Source organism: Leuresthes tenuis, unplaced genomic scaffold (assembly GCF_036924035.1).
Source record: "Leuresthes tenuis unplaced genomic scaffold, fLeuTen1.0.hap1 SCAF_9, whole genome shotgun sequence".
Lineage (NCBI taxonomy): Eukaryota > Metazoa > Chordata > Actinopteri > Atheriniformes > Atherinopsidae > Leuresthes > Leuresthes tenuis.
The window spans coordinates 13,083,303-13,106,528 of record NW_027325363.1 but is presented as its reverse complement, the minus strand read 5'-3'; the positions used below and the strand labels follow the sequence as shown (position 1 = coordinate 13,106,528).

Here is a 23,226-nt window from a genome sequence, read left to right as displayed (position 1 = left end):
GGAGTTTTTTGTTGTGTCAAAGCAGCTTGGAGTGGTTTGAGTCCATTTTTTGAAATAAAAACAAATCCTTGCCGAATTCATTTTTGGCCTCTTAACAGCATTACTCATTCACTCATACACAGGCACCGTCAACAAATCTCATTCACTGCAAACAGAATCCCACTGTAGTCGGAAAGCTACACAAATGTATCATGTCTTTGTTTTTGGAGAAGCAGTGGCACTTCCGGGCCAAAAAGCCCTGTTCTGATCATGCTTTCTGACAAAGTGTGTCCTCATAAGGCTGTCCTGTGATCCACTACGAGACCCAATCCCAGATTATCCGCCCCAGCTGCAGGAGCTGAAGAATGGCTTCATTATGTGTCTGAGGTGCCTGATGAGTGAGGCAATGGAGAGAGTGCGGTCTGCTTTATCATCAGAGACTTCGGTTAGCACACAGCCCATCTGTGAGAAATGCACCTTCGTGGAACAGACATCAGATCTAAGATAGTGGGGCACAGGTGATGGTGATCATGTCATTTTTCCCCAAAAAAATCATAAGAAAGAAGAAAGAATGAACCCTCTTCTTCTATAGTAAGAATAGGGCAGACACCTCCAGGTTTGGTTCAGACGTTCAGTTCAGACGTTGAAGAGGTGACATTTAATATCTCTTAATTACTCACATACAGTAATTAGTTAGCAGAAGGATGTGCCTCCCCAGTTCTGGCGCTCCGATTCATATTCCTTCCTCTCCTGCTCTTGTTTAGCATGATACAGGCTTGGCTCACGCACCACAAACACACACCAAGGCTGGTAATTATACTGGTTAGATGGTAGTAATGACAGAGCAAGTAGAGAAGTGCAGCTTCCAGTGGAATGAGTGTAATCACTGTGGAGGAGGTGCCACTGCTGCTGCAGCTCACTGGTATGTCACAGCAACGCAGGCAGACCTGGGATCATGGAGCGATGCGAGCGACTGCATCAAGGATCAGGAGGGATACACCCGCCATATGTTACAGGGATGTTACAGGGATTTTCGTCAGCAAGCAAAAGTCATTTGATGTTCAGAGACGTTCAAACGAAGACGGAGGGGCTTCTGAGAATCTACAAAAATCGTGATACAAAAATCCAAACATAAAAAGCTCAGACTAACCGTTCAGATAGGACCTATAATCAGCAGTGACAGTATGTGTTGGAATGGAACAAAATGATAAAGTGTGAGCTAGATTAAGGGCTGGTTTGAAGGACAGATGGAGGTACATATGACTGGCAGACGGCAGACATGAGCGGAACAGAGCATCACACCATAATACAACACAATGCAGCACTCAGAGGCTGTTTGGCTGTCACACTTTCAGCTCTTAAGCCACCAGGACTTCTACAGAAGAGAGTGCCAGCAGGTCTCAAGAGACTGTAGGTAAACGGGCTTAATTTGTTAAGCCTGTTTACATGGCAATGGTCCAAAGAAAAAATAGCCTCTCAAAACTAGACGAACAAACCCGGATAATGTGGCTGGGGACTGTATCACTCCTGCATCTACGCACTCATCTGGACTCAGATGGACCTACGTGCTCCATACTGCTCCAAGTTCAATATTTTTGCATCTTTTTGTAAAAACAGTAAATACCGTGAGCATATTAATACCGCTTTTAGTCACGTTTTCTTGCCAGAGACTCAAAACACAGTGATAGGAAATCAACCTGTTGAAATCATATCTTGTTTTAATCAGCTAACAGAAATACAGAGAAGAGCTGTAAATTTACCATCTAATCTCGAGTCAGACTTCACACCCAAGATAAAGTAAAAAGATTGACCCACTGCGTGAACAGTTTGTTACAGAGATAATTAGTATCTATGATGTGAAATCCAACATAGATACGGTCCGATTGTACGAGCACGAGAAAAACTACGCAGAGACAGATTTATTTCTTTTATTCAAAGCTGAGATAAAGTCAACAGATTAAGAAAAAGTCAGTCGTAATCTCGGATGTATTTGTGCGTATTTAACATAAAGATAAATTCTTTCAATTCCTGAGCTCATAAATGTAATCCGAACACTTAATATTGTGCATTATAACTAATTAAAACCACCAGCGTCATATAAAAACTGAGAGTTCCACTTTGTGAAATGTTTTGTAAATGTAACTAAACAATGCTGACGTCACTTAGTAAAACAACTGAAAGCAGAAGCTCTCAGTGTGCTGCAGTTAATCATGAGTCAACTAAGAACTTGCAGCCATCCATAACTAACAGTTATAGTATTAGACTTTTTTAACAATATCGGTCAGCATCTCAGATGAAAAATAAGACTTTGGAGTCTATCCTCCTCATACATGACGCACCTGAATAGACCTGACAGAAAAGACTAAACTCCTGCACAAATGCTGAGATATCAATCAACAGCATCACTTTATTCTTAAAATCGGGAATCAATTATCTTTCCATTACTTTTTGATAGCATTAAAACTGATTTGGTAAGAAATAACAACCAATGCTTGGGTTTTAAATTTAATAAGATCTTGCTAAAAGGTTCAAATGAACTGCAAGTGTCGATGTTGAGGCTGTTAATTGCTGCCTTGATGTTTTATTGGTTTCTGTGGTGGAGCTGACAGGAGTGACTCACAGCGAGACGTTACAGGATGACTTGAGGTGTCTTTCCGTGTCTCCCACATGTGACTGATTCTCCTCCAGAAGAACCGGTTTGAGAAACAAATTTGATGTTGATGTGCTGCTAGTGTACACGCTTTAATTGAGGCTTTGTTTTTTTCACTTCATCTGCTACAGTGTCTCCTTTACTTCAGAGCAGGAAAACTTCCTCTCTTACTGGAAAAATGCAAATAATAAAAAGCCATACTTCGGCCTTGTTGCTCTAAGATTAGCACGGCTGCCCGTGCTGCGTGGGAGATTTAAATTAGACCCGTTCCTTACAACGCTAACTGAGGGTGATGCCGGAAGAGCGAGCGTCCGCAAACTGTACTGGACACACTGAAAACAACACTAACAAATCAGAACACCAGGCTGGAAGGAGGCACACAAGCTAAGCCTCTGACTCTGGCCTATATCGGGCTTGTAAGTCTGTTCGGTTTATCTGAAGGCAACGTCTCACCCTCTCAGGCAGAAGCTTTACAAAGCTGAAGCTCTGCTTTCCTCGCAAATTTTTTCCCGCAAGTCTCTCCCATCCCCGCTGTCATTGTCTCCATTGATTTTTGTCTACAGCGTTTTGCTGAGTCCCACTGATGTTACAAGTGTCATTTCAATCTTCCCGTCTGTCTGTCAGGCTGTTATCCCAAGACACAGAGACAGCCTTCGAGGAGGAAGAGTAGGAGGGACATCAGGGGACGGGGTGAAAAGAGCAGGACTCATTTACTGCTTGCAGATGCAGTAAGAACACGGCTGATGTTTTGGGAGGATCACTAAAATGTAACCCTCCAGCCAGCAGTCACAGGCTTATTTGTGGGAGATGGATCAGATGAACTGTGGTGAGAAAAGAAAACCGAACAGAAAGCTGGAGAGATTAATCAGAGGAGGTTGAGATGAGTGAATGTTCATATACTGAAGCACCCGATTCCTCAATTTCCATGGTTGCGCAAAATCTTATGAAACTAAGTCTAGCTCATCACCGCGGGGAAATTCATTTTGGTAGATTTACTGAAACTGTCAACATTTTTAATCTGATGATACGTGAGAAGAGGTCACCACTACGTCCATCTTATAACTACACTACCCAAAGTGATGCAGGCACAGGTCAGACTGCTTCCTGAAGCTGACAAAACAAGCACTCTGTCAATCAGATAAGAGCACATTCATGACAACAACCAGCATGAAAAAGAAAGTCGTGGTGAGCTGTCGCTTAAATCATGGAAAAATGACGAGAAAGAAAGAGCAATAACGTGAGCACTGATAACGTTAGATGTAGTGATTTTGGTTCAGCTGCATAGCAAAGCAACATGTCAGGTGACCTTCTTTTCATTATCTGGACAAAATGCAGATGAGGAAGTGCTTTGTCTACAAAACAGCAGAGCAGACAGCCCCCCCACCCCCACCTTACACTGCACAAAATCTGATCTGGGTCATCCAGTCAATTAGCCTTCAATCAAGTCTTTGAATCTCTTTTTTTTTTTTCAAGCTCAAAATAAAATCTATAACTCCATAGGGGATAGATAATGAGCCACATACTGGCTCTGCTGAAAACAGAGCATAAACAAATCTTTGGCTTGAAGTCAGCTAAATGTTCCTCGTTGCCAAGTTCACCCAAAGCTCTGATCAAAATGAAGACTTGCCGGCTTGCTTAAAGAATACTTTACAGACGGACGTCATCGCGTGAACTTTTGTTACCTTCTTTGCCTTCAGCTGTGCAGGAAAAGCAGGTGAGGTGAGGTTTGACGTCACTCGGCAGGCAGAGGAAGCTCCGGATTTGAATCTGTAGAAGAAGAAAAAACGATAGAAACGGATGTTGTGTAAAAACTGGAGTTGACATCTTTTCAGTTTACAGCTCTGCTCACTGGTGGACAAACAAACACAAAGCCAAGGTTTCAATGCGCTTATCAAAACTAGGCTTAGCTGAGGTTTGAATGCAGTAATGTTTGGGTGAATATAACTTAAAGTATAAATGTCTTTTTTGTATTTCATGTAATCTGAGTGTGGTACTTCATCAGTGGACGAACTACAAAAAGGTACAAAAGCAGAGAAAAACAAATACATGTGCTCCGACCTAAATCAGTCTCCACGTCAGTTCCTGTCTCGTTTGTCACCCTGACTCGATCATCCTGCTTTGCCTGGTTCACACATGGAAATACAGAGGAGGAGGGGAAGCAAAGTGGAGAAGGGTGCGCACTGTGATTAGAAGCTGAGGAGACTCAGAACAGTAAGAGGGATGGTCTCTTAAAATAAAGGGGTGAAGTGAGGCAAGAGAAGGGGGAGGGTGGGGATCAGCAGACGTAATGTCCTGAGGGGAAAGCCCATAACTGTCTGGAAAATACAGTTCAAATCAATACAGATCAATCAGGGTCCACTTATCCTGCCACACAAAGGATAATAACACTAAGGGAGGTGAGCGGGGGTGGGTGGGGGTCAGTGACCGTGTGTCTGTTTTACTACAGCAAAGTGTCAGTACTTAATAAAACCAGCAGCGTCAGCAGAGATTTAAGGATGAGGTTTCCCTCCACTGCCCTGAAAAATGAAATTAAACTCCCAGGTGAAAACTTCTTCTCAGCTGCAGACTTTGCACCACAGATTAGCCCGAGGGTGGTTATATTTGTTCATCTGATTGCAACATATGTGAGAGCAACTACCTAGAAGCTCTATCAAACACACACTCACTGAAAGACACATTATCAGATTAGTGAAATGAAATCTAAAGCACCACCTAAAAAATAAATATAAACATACAAAAACATCACATAGAAACTGACTTAATCACAGTTACAAAGGGCATCGACACCTTATGATGTAAAGATGAATAAAAGCCAAGTAAAACGTGACATGTATTACCAACTGAAGGATTAACAGAAATATTTTACTAAATATTTGTACACACAGGATTACCTTAGTCTACTTCCATGTGTGGCTATAAATACAAAGCTGCTCTCCTTAAGCCGTGAAGACTGCACACTGTTGCCAAAACTTCAGCTCAAGTTAACTCTCCAACTCTGGCAAGTTATTATGTGTTTGACCACATAAACTATTTAAGTGAATGTGAGAACTTAAAGCTGGACGATCTCCGGCTGCAGCGTTCGACATCAAAGCCTCTGGTGCCTACGGGGCCTGCACTGACAGCAGCATGTATTCGCTGGTTTCCAAAGAAACAAATGAGACAGAGGATTGCATCCTCCCCACCTTTGTGACTCAGGGTCAGTGAGTGTTAGATCAGAAAGCATTGCACTGTGTATGTGTGTGTGTAACTGCAACTATTCCTGAAGTAACAGGTACTGGGAACGAAATCCAATTCTCTCCACAATTTTCTTGCGTCAACAAAACATGTAAGTGATGTCGCCAACACCATGGGTTTGATGAAGGACTGTCTAACTAAAAAGCACACTTCAGTAGAACATTCTTGAACAGCAGAATGAAGGCAAAGGACCTCTGTGGCCTCTAAAAACAACACAAATAAACATCGCGGGTGACTCTTTATGTGCGGCGGTCAAGTGCCAAAGGATGAGCACACTTCTGATGACGGATCGACGTGTGCCTGTCGGAGAGGCAAATTGTGTGACGTCTTGAGCATCTGCTGCATATTTAGTTAGCGGAGTCGTTCTGTGTAACAGACAGAATAACCGTCACACAGCCAGGACAGAGCTGACGTAATTCCTCTGCGTCTGTCTGTGAACATGCAGCATTTTTTTCAGGAAAGCAGAAGGACTTCAGCAGAAAGAATTCCATCAATAAATTACAAAGACGACATGCAAATGATCATCTCGTTACAGAAGAGGTGCAGCCACCGCTGACGGTATAAAAGCAGACTCTGTGCACATGTCTGCAGGCACGTCTCTGCTTTTACCATCACTGGCACCACGATGTGATCAGGATGGATTTCTGTCACGACTCTGATGCATGAATATTTTAAAGTATTTGCTGTGTCAGTCCTCCAGAGTTCAGCCTACTAAAGTTTTTGCTCACCCCGAAAGATCGCACCACTACAAGTTTGGCAGCAGCTCACTGCATGTCATTGTTTACGCTTCAACACCGGATATCCTGGTCTAACATGTGAAGATGCTGCTGTTTTAAGGCTCTGTAATATTATAAACCAATCACGTTTTGGCTCTTGAACAACTGGTAACACAAAAGACATCTAAAGCCCTTGTATGGTCATTTTAACAGTTTTCACAGTGCATCAACAGCTGATCAAGGGTTCAACAGATACTTTTTTTTTACAAATATAGGAGCAAATTTGCCCCTTTTATCCAATATACACATTTAAAATCTAAACACACAATCTCAATTACAACCAGCTGATCATTTCAACTTTTTCCTGTGACTCATTCTGGAGTAAATGTGACAGATGTTTGATATAAATGATCAGACGTAGCACTTCAGTGTATTACTGAGAAAACCACACAAGCAGAAGGCTGGGCAATCATATTCAAACTCCAACACCAGAAGACTCTTCACTTATGTTACTCTGTACATCTCTTTGCCTCGTTGCATTTAAAACCTTTAAATTGAGTCGTTAAAACGAAGACCAGCTGGAGTGGCACATCAGGGTAAAGTGAAAAAAGCTGAATGAAATCGCACAGTGTGCTCTAAAAGTATCTGCCTGCAGCTTATAAATAAAACAGGTTGATAGTTTGTCGATCAGCAGCTAATCAATGAGTGAAGTTTTATACTCCTTTTATTTTAGATTGAGAAGATGCTTATTCTAATGTTCCAGTATGACTTTGCAAAGACAAGTTAAGCGGTATTTTCTTATTTTCATTAAGCAAAAGCAAGTGCACGGGAGTTTATTCAAAGTTATTTGACCTTTTATCATAACTGGATTAAAACCTGATGATTGTACAACTGCATGTTGATAAAAATCTCAGCTGCAACATCACAATCAAAACTCAAATGAAGTATTTCCTCATTTCTAAAGGCAATATTCTTCAGCTATGGGCACGGTGAAGCAGTCATATGCAATACAAAGAGCTTGTTTTAGCAGGACCACTTGGAAGTGCTGCTGTAGTTGTTTGATCGCTATGCTGGTGCTGGTTACCATAGGAACGCGAAGGTGCACTAGCAAAAAGACGTGTGATGTAGGCGGTGGGCTGCAGGCAATCGGTACACACAACCTGAGAGCAGAGGAATAAATAATAAGACCATCGGTCGGTCACTCTTCAGCCTGTCGTGTGCTGCCGCCGCAGCAGACTGCGCCACAAACGACATGTGCTCTCGCTAAACTTTAGTGGATTTCACTGTAACCCATATCCTATGATGTGCTCCATCTTGCTATGTGGTTTAATCAGGCTGACCATTTCCCCTCGCTCACTAACAGCACCACTACGTGCCGTGTGAGCATCAAAGCATGTCTGAATGGGCTTTAAACTATTCAAAGACATGAAAAGGCTCAGGGCTGTAAAAGCGCACTCATCAGCAAAACTTCCAGCATCTGTTACCGTTTTTGTTTCCATAACATAATCCAGTTTGAAAAATTCTTGGGGATTTTCTTTAGATGGTCATTGTCGACTCCATCTTATTTTCTTATCTTTTTTTTGTGAATCAACCAGCCCTAATCAAACTTCTCTGAAAGACGTGCAGAGGCTTTGCTAAAACACATCTGCAGTGTTCTGAAACCCAATCAGACACCACGTGATGAGTTTAAAGTGTAAACTCTAATGTTGCTCAGTCCTTAGAACACGGCACGACTTTTTCAAAGCACACAGTATCTCATGGCAGCTGCTGTAAATGATAAGAGATTGTTAGAGAGTTTGTGTCTTTCTAACAAAAGAAATCAACATGACACTGAGATATTCTCTGCCCACACTCAGTGTCCTTGCTCATCAGGACCTCTCTTTTGGCATCGAGGGGGACATCTGGAGTCTGTCAGCTACCTACTGCACCTGAATGAGACTCGGCCCAGATTTTGTCTGACTGCCAAAAGCAAATTGTAGTTGCAGTCTCCCCAGTGATGTACAGAGCAGTCAACCACTTTTTATAGTATCGAAAACTTCAGACTCTTTAATCCAAAACTTGGGCTGAGAGCAGGTGATTCTAACTGAATTATGAAGGTCCTCAGCTGACAGCGTAGAAGGGAAAAACCTAACGATGACAGACAATAAGGGAGCCAATTTACAACCTTGTGGCCTCAGCCTCTATCCCCCTGGGGGTGCAGGGAGACTGGGTGTGTGACAGGTCCTGGGGGTTACTTACACTGTCACAGCTGCTGCAGCTCCCACAGGGGTGTCTCAGGGGGAGTGCTGCTTCATATAGATTAACCCGAGGGTGTGCAGAGGGACCATCAATGAAAACACAGACGCACGGACTGAGGCAGGGCTGCGAGCCCATATATTTAAAGGTATAGCTCAAGTTAGATATTCATTTAATAACCAAGAAGGACTCCATCTTCCACAGCTTTATCCACTTTGCTGCATCTCTTTCTGTGTTTCACTCCAACAATCCATCTTTTTAACAATCTATTATCTAAAGAAATATTCATTTTTCTTTATGTGGGATGTATTTCTTTATGAAGATGGCTTCACGACACCACAAAGAGACTGAACTGTAATCCAATTTCCAGCTATAACATACAGTTGTTGTGTTTCTAGAATCTCCTGAAATTTAGTGGAAGCTGAAATGAAACATTGAAGGGAACAAGAAGGCCTAAATGCACACGATTAGGGGTCAAAACAGCAACCACCCAAAAAACTGCTGACCAAGCTTGATACTCCAGTTGATAAAATGTTGGTTTTCTTTCACCAAATATCTGAAAACTATTACCTACATAACTACTCCAGTAATGACGATATGACGGCACCTATTGGAGCTTTCATCAGTGTAATAACACACCACCTATCATGCCAAAACCAATACAAATGATCGACATTAAACCTCAAACATCGTCTAAAGTATTAAAAGAGCTGACATCTCAGCAAAGGGCTTCTATTAAAAGATTGTCTCATAAAATGTGACTTTAGCTGATCTCTAATCCCCATATGTAGAAATACACTTTGCTGCTGTTAGAAACAAAGATGTTACTCCTATAAATATTAATTAGATAGAAATGTTTATATATAAAAGATTAGCATGCATTATATATATAGACAGCAGGGCTTCTCTAAAGAGGAATACCGTTTGTTCACCTCGTGTCACAGTTGCTCACCTGTCAAGAAGATCACAGCTCTACAGGCAGATCTTGAGAGTTATTCATCTATCATAAATGCATCTGTCATGTTCCATTAGCTAAGTACAATAGTGATCACCCTGTATTTCGCCTTCACTAAGTTAGCAGAGCAGCTGACAGAGACTGTTTGAGGTGGCAGCAACAACAGATTAGAGATCTGTGCTCCTGTTTCCAAAGTCTCTCATCACCGAGTAAGAAAAGTGGACGCTGGAGAAACCTTGTCCAAAAAGAACTGGAAATATCTGGAACATTTATGAAGCTCTATGCTGAAACTTGATTTCAAGGACTGACAAGTTATAACTATTTCACCAATACACACTCCAAAAAGAGAGAAAAGGGGCCACCTGATGTAGATGGACTACTATTAAAGGAAGGCAGTCAGGTTTATGACCCGTTTAACACATTAAGTATTAAAAAACTTCTCTCAGACTTGAAGTTTCTTATATAATTGTGTTGCAGTTGTATTAGATGCAATCATCAGATATAGAGTTGTGATTTTACCAACAAAATGTGACTTATGCTCATTTGTCAAAAACCTGCTGTACCACGCCAGGTAATGAGCTTCAGAAGTGCTAATAGAACATTTATTTTTACTCTCAAACAGAGCCAGCCAAGTTATTTCGCCACAACATGTCTTTAAGCTAAGCTAGCAGGCATGAGCTTCATCTTTAACACACGAGGACCAAACAAAATATCAAAAATGTGCCTTTCAGTAGTGAAAGGCAGCACTGACATCTGGTCTCACATGTATCTTTGCAGAGATAAACTTAATAAATGTCATATTTTCACCCATGACAGATTATCTTTTTTTTTTGGTTAGTGGAGAGATTAAATAATTCGTCAAAACGCCGCAACACATTCAGCTAAAATCAAAAGAAGGCTGAAGCATGAAAAAGCGTTTTAATTGTCTGCATAGCTTGTTTTATGGTGTTTAGCTACAACGATGCTCGGAGTAGGAGGAAGAGGGCTGTGCTAATGTCTTGCGAGTGAGGCCTTGTGGTTATTTGAAGGTTCTTCCTGTAACCGAATCAGAGCAGTGACAGACTAATGAGGCTAAATGATGATGAGGCCTCAGGAAGAGAAGGCCTCCAGCAGGGAGAGAAAGAAGATGTGTCAGACAGCTGGGGGAAGACTTGGGGTTTTTCTCCGGAAGTTTTGCATTTATAGAAATGCTATATCTGGAAAAGAAGAGCCCGTCTTGTCATGTTGAATTTTCCAATGGGAGCTTGAGCTAAAAGCTGAAAGAGTAAAAGTAATGTGATAATTAACATGTGATCCTCACTGATCTCCTAAAGAAGACTCACCGACTGCCTTTTTTTTTTCAAAAGGGCGAGATCAGAGTTAACAGCTTCCTCAAGTCCGTGAGGTAGTCCCTCTTACTACCCATGCAACAGCCCCAGCTCTGAGGTGTGTACTTGACACAGATGTAAGCTTTCATTCACCAACCCACTGTCCAGACTCCCAGCCAAGCAACAGAATTAAGAGATCATCTCAGTTCTTCCAGGCACCGGATAAGCGAGGGTCAGACGAGGGGTAAGCTTCAATCAAAAAAATCTTTAAGCACATTCCTATACACACTTCACTAAAAACAGATTATTGCATCAGTTCAGACACAAAATTGAGCCAAAAACTGTATTTAAGGCTATGAAAGGGATCACGCAACATTCACAGTTTACTAAAAACAGACTACGATCCTCAATATGTCCTGACTTCAGAGGAAAACTGAGCTAAATGAGGCCCTGTATTAATCTGCGGCGCGGTGCTGCCTTCCAGATGCCACAGTAGGTCAGCTGCATGGCTCTGCAAAATGACATTTGAAGCAGAAACACTTTTGCTTTCCAATAAACTCTAAGAATGAAGACTTGAACTGCCTCATGAAGCAAACATTTTTGAGGCTATACACGAGGAGAAAAACATCCACCGTGACTCCTCATTTCCCGCTCGCTTAATCAGTCGATTCATTTCGCTGTCAAAGTCCCTGAAAGACAGGCTCTAAAACATTGGCTCACCTCGATTTAAAGCAAATCACATCCTATTTTATTTCTAAAGAGTATACTGAGTGACAGCTCGGTCAGTTTAGTTGTTGACATTAATGAGAAGTGACAGTGGTGTCCTCTTTTCTGCAACCTCATCTGCATGACGCATTGACAATAGCAAAACAGCACCGGGTCAGTGTGTGTGTGTGTGTGTGTGTGTGTGTGTGTGTGTGTTGAGGGTTACAGTGCAGTTAAACAAAGAGGGTCTCTGACACAAATCCAGACAGTCTTTTTTCTCTCTCCCGCTTGTTTTCAATGGGCCTCTCACCATTTGATTCTTTCCCCCTGAATAGTGCCATTGAATGAAGAGGCAGTTAGGACCTTATTCTATAAAGACTTTGTGAGCTCCCAAAGGAACACACAAGCTCTCTGAGACGAGTTTAACTGCTGCTGATCAGTTTACACTCGGTCTCAGTCTATCTAGAAATAAAAGCCGTCATACACCAGGAATCAGAGTTCGTGTGGGGATAAGAAAATGTCACTGAAAATCAAGACAGTGACAACAACACGACACACAATAGAGTGGAACCGGGTCTCTTGTCTGATATAGGGCTTTGAAAACTATTACTGTAGCTGCCTCCACCCAGCGTTTGTGTAGTTTTAAGGCCCAGATAAGCTCAGCTGGTGGAGAGAGAGCGCAGCAGGGCTGAAAGATAGCGGTCAGATAGAGATAATAGTGCCTGCCAGTTCCTCTGATTCCTGTGAAATGATGGACTCCTTTGGGGGTTTTCTACACAGGCAGTTTGTACTGTACTGGATTTGTAGCACAGTGACTGGTTAAGCCAAAGTGTGGGAAAGGCTTGTCCCATTGTTGTGTGTGTAATACAGTAAGGGCCAATTAATCTGAGAACAAGAAAAGTGGTTGAACCTATCCTGAATTTGATTATTACTCAATGAAATGAGGAATAGAAACAATTGAAATAGAGTTTTAAGGGTTGTCTTTTTATTTCTCACTTTTTAGAAACTCCTGCCTTTTTTTGGCCTCAGAAATAAAGGAGGTCAGGATCACTGGTTTGGATAATACAGATAATACAGACACAGCATCATCGGGTTCACAGTGCAGCTGCAAAGAGATGCCAAGCCAAGTTCACCTGGGCTCCGGCTAATGTGTACAATGGGATTATAAATGCGGCATGCAGCAAAGTTGATGAAAATTATTTTTCAAGAGCATAAACACCGAAGTTTGGAAATATTTGGACACTGACAGAGTTCTTACAACTATCTTACTTAATGCTATTTAAAGAATATGAGCTTAAAGTGCTAGTCCCCTGTTTTATTTTGAGACAATTAGAGAATTTCACCATTATAATTGCTCCTGAATAAATACACATTTTAGCAATTTTACCTGGAAAAGCTTGGAATGAGAAAATTCAACCCTTCCTTCTTTAAAACAAACTTGATTTTACTTAATCCAAACCTCTCTCAAGTTCTCAAGTTATTTGACTGCAGTCATTTCTCATCTGTAGAACAGCAGCAGAACAACTGCGGTCAGCAAGATTGGGACAAAACTTTTCGTACTTGCTCGGTGCAGAATTGCATTAAAAAAGGTGGTCGAAGCTAAGACAAAAGTTCAGATCGCGTCAAAGAACCATAAACAAACCGTTAGAAAGCAGAACGATTTAAAGTTCAAATGTTTGCAGAGAAGGAAGGTAGTTATAAGACTGGAACAAGGGAAGTCTATCTTATGGTGGCAATAATGACCATAAACAGCAGATGTGAGGCAATCACAGTCAGGCCTCGCTCTAATGTCATTACAGCAGTAAATGGAAGCATTTGTGAACATTAGTAGGAAAACTGGGATGCATTTGAGAATTCATGCCATTTAAATGTCACCCTCCTGTCCTCATCCAACCTCTCTCTTTCTCTACATTGGTGCCTTTGGCAACCCCCCCCCCGCCTTGGGGGGGATCCTGACCCAGACCTCTTCAATCCACCACAGTGACAGTAGACAGCAACAGCGGAGGAGCAACAGCAGAAGGCTGAGAGCTGCAAGAGGAAATTAAAAACACATCTACCACTGCCTTGTTCCTCCCTTTTCTTCCCCCTCCTCTTGAGCAAGGCCCATATACAGTTACCTACTGCTTAGTTCTGCACATTAGGTTCACTACATTTCTAAAAATTTATATATGTATCTGTAGTTCCAGGGTGAGAGGAATCCACCGATCCTAGCCATTTAAACATCAAAGTACGTCTTTGAAATTTTGCAAAAAAATTTCAAAAAACTCCAAAGAATCACAGTTCCACAAAACCTGTATTTCACTAAATATATATCCTGAGTCACTTCTCTCACTGTAGACATTTTGCTGTGCCTGTGGTCAGGTTGGTGAAAAATTTCTGGGATGTCAGCCACAGAAAGACATTCAGAGAAAGCAGGGGGGGGGGGGGGGGGGGGGCAGACTTGGAAATGTTTAACAGGAAATACAGGCAGGGAACATGGAAAATACACGGAGGAGGAATGCATAGGGGAACCCCTTAAATATGATCTGCTGTGTTTTAAAAGCCACTTGGGCAAGTTTTTAGAGGGCTGATTTAGAGTCTAAAATCTGATGAACAAAAAACTTTCAACACAATTCATTAACGATCTAAATCACTGCACAAGCTAATTCAATCTCTGGCCTACTCAGAGAACAGGGACCAAGCAAGGAAACAACTGTACAGTCTCATCAACTAAATGTTTGGGGTGGGCGTTGAATTGGAAGCGAAAACCTTGAATAAAATGCCTCCGCCAGTCAGAATAATATCCAATAATTCACTTTTCTTTTTCCTAGCAAAGCTGAAATCTGAAATCAACCTGCTTTACACAAAGTCTTTAGAGTGCATCTTAGGGCAAAACCGCAAATTGAGACCAACCGAATAGGAGCCCAATAAGACAAATAGCAAGAATCCAAAACAAAACTTAATGTGACATAATAGCTCGTCAGCAGGATTTATGTGTATGGCAATTAGTTTCCATTCACATTTCATGAATGTACCAGCTCAAGCTGTACTGTACCTTCTCTAAAATAAGTCTACACATGGAGGCAGAGATGTGGCTCTAGATATATGACACAGATAGAAACCTAAATGACAATTGGTTCTCATTTTTTATGGTGAATATTAATCTATAATAGGTATGATTTGGTGGTTTCCTTTCCCCTGCTGGCAGTGACGCAGCTATCACCTCCACCTTTATCAACCTTAGAAAAAGTATGTTGGTCCTACGCCTTCTTGCATGTATTTGCATGTGTGGCGCTCATGTGGTGCAGTCGCATGTTCAAATAGTCAAAATCCACAACTTTCAAAACAACGCTGCCAGTTGCCGGCAGTCCTGGCCAAACAGGAAATACAAGGCTGACTCTGAGCAAACCCAGCAGTCGAGTTTCACCAAAGTGTGAGTCACTACACACCTCCACAAAGAAGAAGACAATTTGTTTTTTGTTTAGTTTTTTTGGCATTCATCTGGCAGTATGCTGGCCTACATACGATGACATTCTCACTTCACATTAACAGAAGCTGTTGGCGAGGTTTGCTTTGCATAAAGGTCCGATTATTTTTCAAGCTACAATGACGATAAAGCGGTCTGATATAATCAAAAAAGGTATATCTATACATTAATAAATACTGGTTCTTAGCAGGAATACATCAAACCTTGTCCTTGACTTCCTGTATGCGACCATGTTAAACTCAACTTGGAGAAAATGGGAAATACTAAGCGACTCTGGCGGTGCAGCTCCTTTCAAAGCTCTGTGTAATGTTTAAGATGTAGTTAATGAGACAAGCTGGTCTCTTTGTGTGCCACATGTGCTGCTGAATCATACACGGCCACACTTTAAGCCTCAATGCACACACCTTTCTAATTTCCCTTTGGGATTAATGAAGTACTTTTTCATTAGTATCTCAGTGTCTCGACTCTTTTCTTCTGGCGTTCTGTGGTCATTTCTTACATTTCAACGTATGGCTCTGTTCATATTCCCTTTTTCCCCTGCCAGATGGACAGACCAGAGAGAGACAGAGAGAGGAAGAGGTGACAAACTTCACAGAGCGTCCAGTTCACGCTGGGTGGCCTGTGTCCAAGCTGTTTGCTGACGGTGTGTCACAACAGCAGTTCACAAGCCAAGCATCAAGCTGCAGCAACACACACACGCACACCAAAGCTGTACATTTGAGCATCTAATGAAGCTTCTGGTGCAGCCACCCACTAACCACTTAGTACTGTGGTTTTGCTCTGATGCTTTTTATAAACACAGACCTGGAGAGCATGGGGAACAGGTGCAATCATTCTCAGCAGCAGCTGTAGGAGGTTTTACTTTGGAGCCGACACGGTAGAGAAACTCTGGAGCTCTGTCCAGCCCCGTCTTCATGCTAAGAAAATCTCTTTAGCATTTCAGTCTGTTCTTCTGCCAGCGGCAAGGCACGAACAGAGTCAAATATTGGCCGAGGGCTAGTTTTGGCCTTACCACCATACAGTGCTACGTCACCTTGGCCTTCAGCTCAAATCGCTATAAGACATGCAGCAAAACCACGCGACCCGTTTCAGTGTGCTGCTCATCGTGAGTGAAAAAGTAAAGAGGTCAGGCGTTTGTTCCAGGTGAAACCATTAGTTCCTAATTTCTTTGAAAAGGAATCATGAATGTCGAGCATGGGGAAGTGAAAAGCACTATTTTAAACAATGACGAGTTTGAACAAGATCCTAGTTTCTGGTAAACTATATGATTCCTGTAAACTGACTCATGGTAGATACGCGCTTTACCAACCACACAAAACTCAAACTGACATCACAAGCAAAATAACAAAGAAGGATTGGTCCAAATTCTGGAAGATTTGCTTATTGTTTCCTGCCACAGGCTAGATGAGTTGTTTGATATAATCTTTGCCTCTAAGGGAAGTATAAAGCAAACAATAAACTTATTCATGCAGAAAGAAAGGGCACCTATAGATCGTCTCTGTCTGAATGCAGCTACTTCAGCCTATCAGCATATGAATCTATATCTTGTTTCTTTAATCTGTACAAAACTTGGACCGTAAAACAGTCAGTCAACTCTTGTGTTTCACCACTTCCTGGCCAGGAACAGTGATTTCTCGTAGTCTTATTTCATTTCTTTTTTTGTGTTTAATAATTATCAAACTTTTTGCTCAAAGTTTCTAATAAAACCTTCAAATGGGACAACGACATAAATCACTCGCCAAGAAAACATTCATTATTAATTCTCTACCCAATAAATCTAATTCTCTTTCAATGCGTTGTTGTCTCTGTGAACAGATCATCCATTTATCTACACGGTGACGACTGTCAAGGATGTAAACGTAATTTACCAGTGGGGATCAATTAAAGTACCGGTTAATTTAAGTATGGACAGAGAAGCAGCCCTAACGTCACTTAAAGCCCAGATGGTTAAAAGCTTGTCTGCATGGTCCCTCATTGAACTACACTGACCTGCACTGGGCCATCTGTTTAACCAACAAAATTATGCCAGGTCTGGTCAAGCCCTGCCTAACAGCCTCAGAGCAGGCTGTCATGCAGCACTTCTTTAGAGCTCCATTCCCTCCTTCCAACTGGTTTTCTTGAGCATGCCAGTAACCTGACAGATATGAACTAGATAATGTCCTGAAACACCAGACACGGCCCCTTTCAATACTGAGAAAAAAAACCACGGCACATGCCAACTGCTGTTAAAGCACTTCAAACAAGTGTACTTTTCTAACAAACTGTACGATACAGATACACACAGTTCTAGGGGTAATTCCAGAAATAATGCAGTCGTAGGGGACAAGGATCCTTTATGAGATAGTAGCCAGTCTTCATGGTTGCCAAAACCCATCAGAGTATCTATGCAGTGCTGGACTACATACCACCATCGCATTGTGGGCTGTTTTTAAAGTGGAGTCCTGCCATGGCAGCTTAGCTTTGGCCAAAACTTGCATTAAAAAAAGCAACACAACCTATTTTATATCACACCAATCACCGTGTCCCCCTGAGCAGGCTTTTTTTTCCACTTCTTCTTCACTATCTGATAAGCTGTACAAAAAGCCCAATTTGTTTCCCCTCACCCCCCTTTCACACAGATTCTTCCAGACAGCTCTCCCTTTCAGTGCTAGAATCAGCCTTTGTTAATTATAAATCTCACCCTGTCCTCTCCTCCTAACAGACACACATTAGAACTACTCAGAGCCAAAGCGTGAGACGAGGAGAGTCATTAGGAGAGGTGGGAGGGGAAGAAATGCGACTGGATGATCTGAAAGAGAAGGTCAGATATGGGAGACGGCAGATACAGGAAAGAGGAAGAGGGGAGAAATGAAGGCCTGATTGTGGAAGCATGGCTGACCCCAATTCTGCCTGTGACTCCTCTGTGCTCGAAGAAGGAGGTGGGGGCTGAGGGGAAGAGTCCAGACGTAAACCTAAAATGACAGAGCTGCTGCTCCAACAACGCTACCCAACCACTGAATCAGCCTTCACTTGTTACTTCACTTGTTACTGCCCCCTTCATTAATGCTGCAGGTCTACATTTCTCGGTGCAACCCATCCATGCATGTGTGAAAACAGATAGAAGCGTGCACATGAAGAATTCAAGGAACGTGGTCTCATGAGCCTGTTTTATTAAGAAAGGGAGCCTCGCATTGTGTGTGGGGGCAAACCGGGCATGTGATGCTGGTAGTAAGCTGGGGAGAGGATGAGGCTGAGCTGGAGCTCAACTAGACTGTAGTCAGACCCCTGGGGTAGAGGCCAGCCCAGCGAAAACCCGTCTGGAGGGGGCAAATAAACATGCCTGCCTGTCGGCTCACTTCAAACCCCAGCAGGGCTTCTTCACTACTCTGTTTATGACCAGGAAACAGCGCTCACATACACAACTCTCAATAACTCAATGCATAATAGACCACTCTCATATAACCACTCAGGAGAAAAAAAAAGCAAAAAACAAAACACCCCACTGAAACAAATAATCATAAATTGTGAGGGGAGAATGAAAACTCATGCAGTGGACATTTCTAGGCACCGAGACAAAGAGCAGCTGCAAGCAAACTATCAGCTCTCTCCAAGAAGAGGATTTAAAACACTAAGCTCACCGTTTTGGCAGGAGACCCTGTGATGGTGCGCTAAGTGGGTTAAAGCACACCCCAAGTCTCATAATCGCTCAAGCTTCCCCCTCCTCCCCCTTTCCTCCCTCTGTCTGCCAACACCAGCCGACGGGAGAAATTTCTAGTCCCACAGAATACTAGGAAATACCGGGGTAGAGGGAGTAATAGATTAAACAGAAAAGACGAGTACCAAGACGTGAACATGCAACTTCATCTGAACAAAAACATGGATTAGAAACATATGGAGGACGATGGCTGTGTCTTCCTTGCCCGTGGGGATGCATCCTTCTTTTACAAGTGTCTGCTGCTCTTCCTCTCGCACCTTCTGTAAAGTCTAGCATTTTGCTCTCCCCTCCCCCTCCCTTGTCCGTCTCCTTTTGGTGATGCCAGAGTATTGTGTTTGGTTCTAAAATTAACATTTGTGTGACTCATTTTTATTAATCGGTTGCTTCAACAAAAAAATAAAAATTTGCACATGTTCCAACTTGATTCCCTATCGCACACCTGAAGGCACACACACAAAAGCATACTCCCCCACTTCTCACACAATGTCACTAGCCAGACACTGTGGTAACATGAGTCTATGGTGAAACCGTAGTACTTTAGCTCAGTGGGCCGAGCACAGTCCCAGGCTACAGAGAGACCAGACACTGTTTGCCTGGAGGACTTTGCAAACAGAGTACAGTAGGTCCATTGAGACCGAAACACAGATCTGCAGACGGCACTGTACAAACTGAAGCTGTGAGAAAAGGGGAACTAAACTACCAGCAGAGGTAATTCCCAAAAGGTAACCGAGCAATGTAGAGTGGCTCAAATGCAAACACAGGGTTTCTATCTTTGCTTTTTTACTTTTCCTCTGACCTGAGCTGCTTTTAAAATCTCTTTAAGATGTGCCTTTCTCTGCCTTCCTTCAGCTCACTCATCACAGTCTTTGTGGTACAGCTGCTGAAGAATTTAATCCTAATTCAAGGCTACTCCCTTTTATTTCTGACTGCCATAAGCCTGATCCTTTTAAAGTGGGAAGTATAAATCAACACCCACCCATTACATACTAGCTGGAGAAGGTATCTGATGCAGTTTGAGCACTTTTGTTAGCTTAGGTCAGGATTCCATTCATTAGCAAAGCAAATTTGAAGCCACTTTTAAATAGCTGAAAAAAAGAAATGTGAAACCGACTCATTTTCAGTGGCTTGAAGTGAATGAACTAGGCTGTGTAGCGTCACCGGAGAGTGGCGGGAGAGGCTACGTTGCTAGGGGCTGGAATAGAGTTGAAGAAGCTGTTCCAACCGGAAACGAACCCGAAGGACACTGCGGTTGAAATAAGAGGCAAATGGAAAGAGCTCTTCTTCAGGAATTACATTAATTGATAGGAATATTTGCGACGTCATATCACATCTGGGAAGACGCTGGTCGCTCACATGAGCTTGTTGTTTGCAGGCACTAACCAGAAATAGCTCCTGAGTCACATCATTATAATCTTTGCCGGGTGAGCTGAAATCTGCAAAACCACCTTGCAAGCATATAAAGATTTTTGCAAAATCTCAACATTTATCACTCACATCTTCTAAATACGAATGAAAAATGGCAATGGAAAAACAGATTATGGCTAGATTTACTGGTCTTTGAAAGTAAGCACTGTTGAGGAACACAGGAAACATCCAGTATGCGTGAAAAATGAAAAATCTAAAGTGTTAATACGACACATCGGCCATTGCATAGTTATTTAAACGTAGCAACGTCCCTTACTTTCTTTGTAAGTCTGTTGGTCAGATCTCTGCTATCAAACATACTTTCACCTGATGTAGATTTGACAATCCAAAAAAATCGGATGCACTTACAAATTCTTCACACAAACACAGTTTTGCTGCAGAGAGGCAGGTGGTGAGTACAGGTGAGCAGAGTCTATTCAAAGGCTATTATAAAGAGGGGTTTGTCCTTACTGAAAGAGGATTACAGGAGCAAGGTGTGGTTCCTCGCAACTTAGAGCGGCTTTGTGTGTGTGTATGTGTGTGTGTGTGTGTGTGTGTGTGTTGCTGTGTATGCTTCAATAGCACATACGAACACCCCATTAAGCAAAGTTAAATAGAGACACATTATCTGGCTAAAGGTCTGTTAATGCCTCACCATCAGAAAGCATGCTTCAGCCTATGCATCACTTAAAAACTCTTGAAGAAGCTACATAAAAACAAAAAGTAGCTGTGATAATTTATGAATGGTCAGTGCTGTGACCTGAGACCACCAAACACAACAGGGACAAAAGGGTGAGTTTTAAAGGCCGATAGAAGTCTCAGCCCTTCAAAACTATCTCAGGCATCTGGACCGACATTGGCCTCTCTGAGGTGGAATTTGGCCAGTAATAACAGCCGAGTGGAAGGTGTGTCTGCTCCAGCAGGCCTTAAATGAAACTCCAACAGAGAGGCTGCACCAGAGGATCATTATCATCACTTTGAGTCTCAAATATGCCTGCGAATCTCAGCCATCTAACTAATTCAGAGCGCAATCACACCAGGCTACATCCATCCAGAATGTGTTTCCGTTTCTCCGTGTGCACGGTTTAAAACGCAGCTCGAGTTCAGGGTGTGGTCCTGTGCACTTACTCATGCACATGCAGCCACACTAAGCAGCACATGTGCTCACAGAAGCATACTTGTTTTCCAGTCACAGACAGCCACGGTGTGGAGTGAAAATATTTGACTAATGGCAAAAAAACAGAGCAGAAAAACAGGACAAGGGGTGAAGGGAGGATAAGGGGGAACGGTTAGATGAATATCTAAGACTATTTGGGAACTATGTGTGATCTCTTTTTAGGGTACCTTCAGAAAAGCTACCTGCTGGATTCATATTTACCAAACAGAAATGCAAGTGGTGGTAATAGCATTGTTATTATTATTCTCATTTAACTTTCATCACAAAAAAAAACACAGACTGGAGGCTTCCCGTGGGACTGCCAATATTCCAGTCACACTCAGGCGTGGGAACCATTAGAAAAACACAGCCCTCTGCAGACCACTGCGCATTTGAGTGTGTACATGTGCTTTAAAGGGCTGAAAAAGCACCTGGAGAAATCAGATTGCAGAAATTTGCTTAACGGACGTAGCAATATGTGTGTTGAGGTGTTTGGAACTGAGATCAGCAGAGTTCATGTCTGGAAGAAGGTACACAGCTGAGACGTTGCCTAAGTGCATGTCACAGACACCTGAGGAGAGAGGTGATGAGAGTGTTTGCCTCTGAGCAACAAAGTGGGTCAAGCCAGTTTCAGGGACAGGTGATAACAGTGACCTCGCACACAGAGTTACCGGCGAGCTGAAGCACAGAGGAAAAGCATGCACTGTTTTCTGCTTTTCTTCAGCTTTATAGCTTTTCATGTTGTTTTTCTCAATCATAGTCATTACAGTCAGAGGAGATCTGCTCCACACTCTCTCCAGAGACAATAACACAAGAGGCTACATTTCCTCCAAAAGCTCACACAAAGCACATCCTCATTCCCTCTCCAAGGCTCTCACCTCTCTCTGGGGGATGTTGCATCACGTTCACACTTTAATATTTACTCGCTTCAACTCTGATTTGTTTGCCAACATATGGCGTCTTTCTTTTGGTCATTATTATTTCCCAGATAAGCCTTGCCTGACACGCTGAACTAGACAGTTATTTTATCAGAGCTCAGACAAGAAAGAAAAGGGAGGACAAAATCAAGGAGGATTGAAAAAGGAGAAGTTAACACATGGGCAGGCTTTCTTCTTGCAACAGACCTCCCTTTCAGTCTTTCCCTGTATCTGTCCTCCTTTCCCTCCTCCCCTGTCAAGCCATTTCTTTCCCTCTGAGTTACCAGCTCATCCGTCTCCTCTCCCACGATGATAAAATCCTCCAAGGCTGTGGAGAAACACCCAAACTTTTGTCACTTCCTTCCCTCCTCCATTGCTCTCTAAGCTACCGCTATGAACAGTTAACAATGTCTGCTGCGTGTGATCTAAACATGAAACGTATGGAGAGACACACAAAATTGGAAAACAATCAGCATCAACAGTCAGTGGGGTTACATGAGTGCCATCGGATCGGATTAATGGCTAAATTACAATAAGATTTAGTTCTTTTACAGACAGATTTAGTTCTTTTAAGACCCCGAGATAACTCGATCCAAATGTACACTGAACGTGTCTGGAGACAACAGTGGATCGGATCGAGCATTCTGCGCATACTCGAGATTTTTTCCCGCGATCGTCACCTGGAAGTTGAAGGAGACGATATTACTGTCAGAAAGAAATAAACAACGCGATGGAGAATGCTCCGTTGTGCGTCGCGTTTGTCGTTCGCCATCTTTCTCGAAGGCCTTAGTTTTGTTGTTGTTGGTTG

General features: G+C 42.5%; 1 protein-coding gene across 2 annotated transcripts in view; it reads right to left on the bottom strand.

Moving 5' to 3' along the window:
* sipa1l3 (signal-induced proliferation-associated 1 like 3) overlaps nt 1–23,226 on the bottom strand; it is a 62,579-nt gene that overhangs the window by 29,540 nt on the left and 9,813 nt on the right. For both annotated transcript variants that reach the window (XM_072392408.1, XM_072392409.1), the window contains exon 2: nt 4,312–4,396. The gene's annotated coding sequence lies outside the window, so the exon portion shown is untranslated. The remainder of the gene's footprint in view (nt 1–4,311; nt 4,397–23,226) is intronic.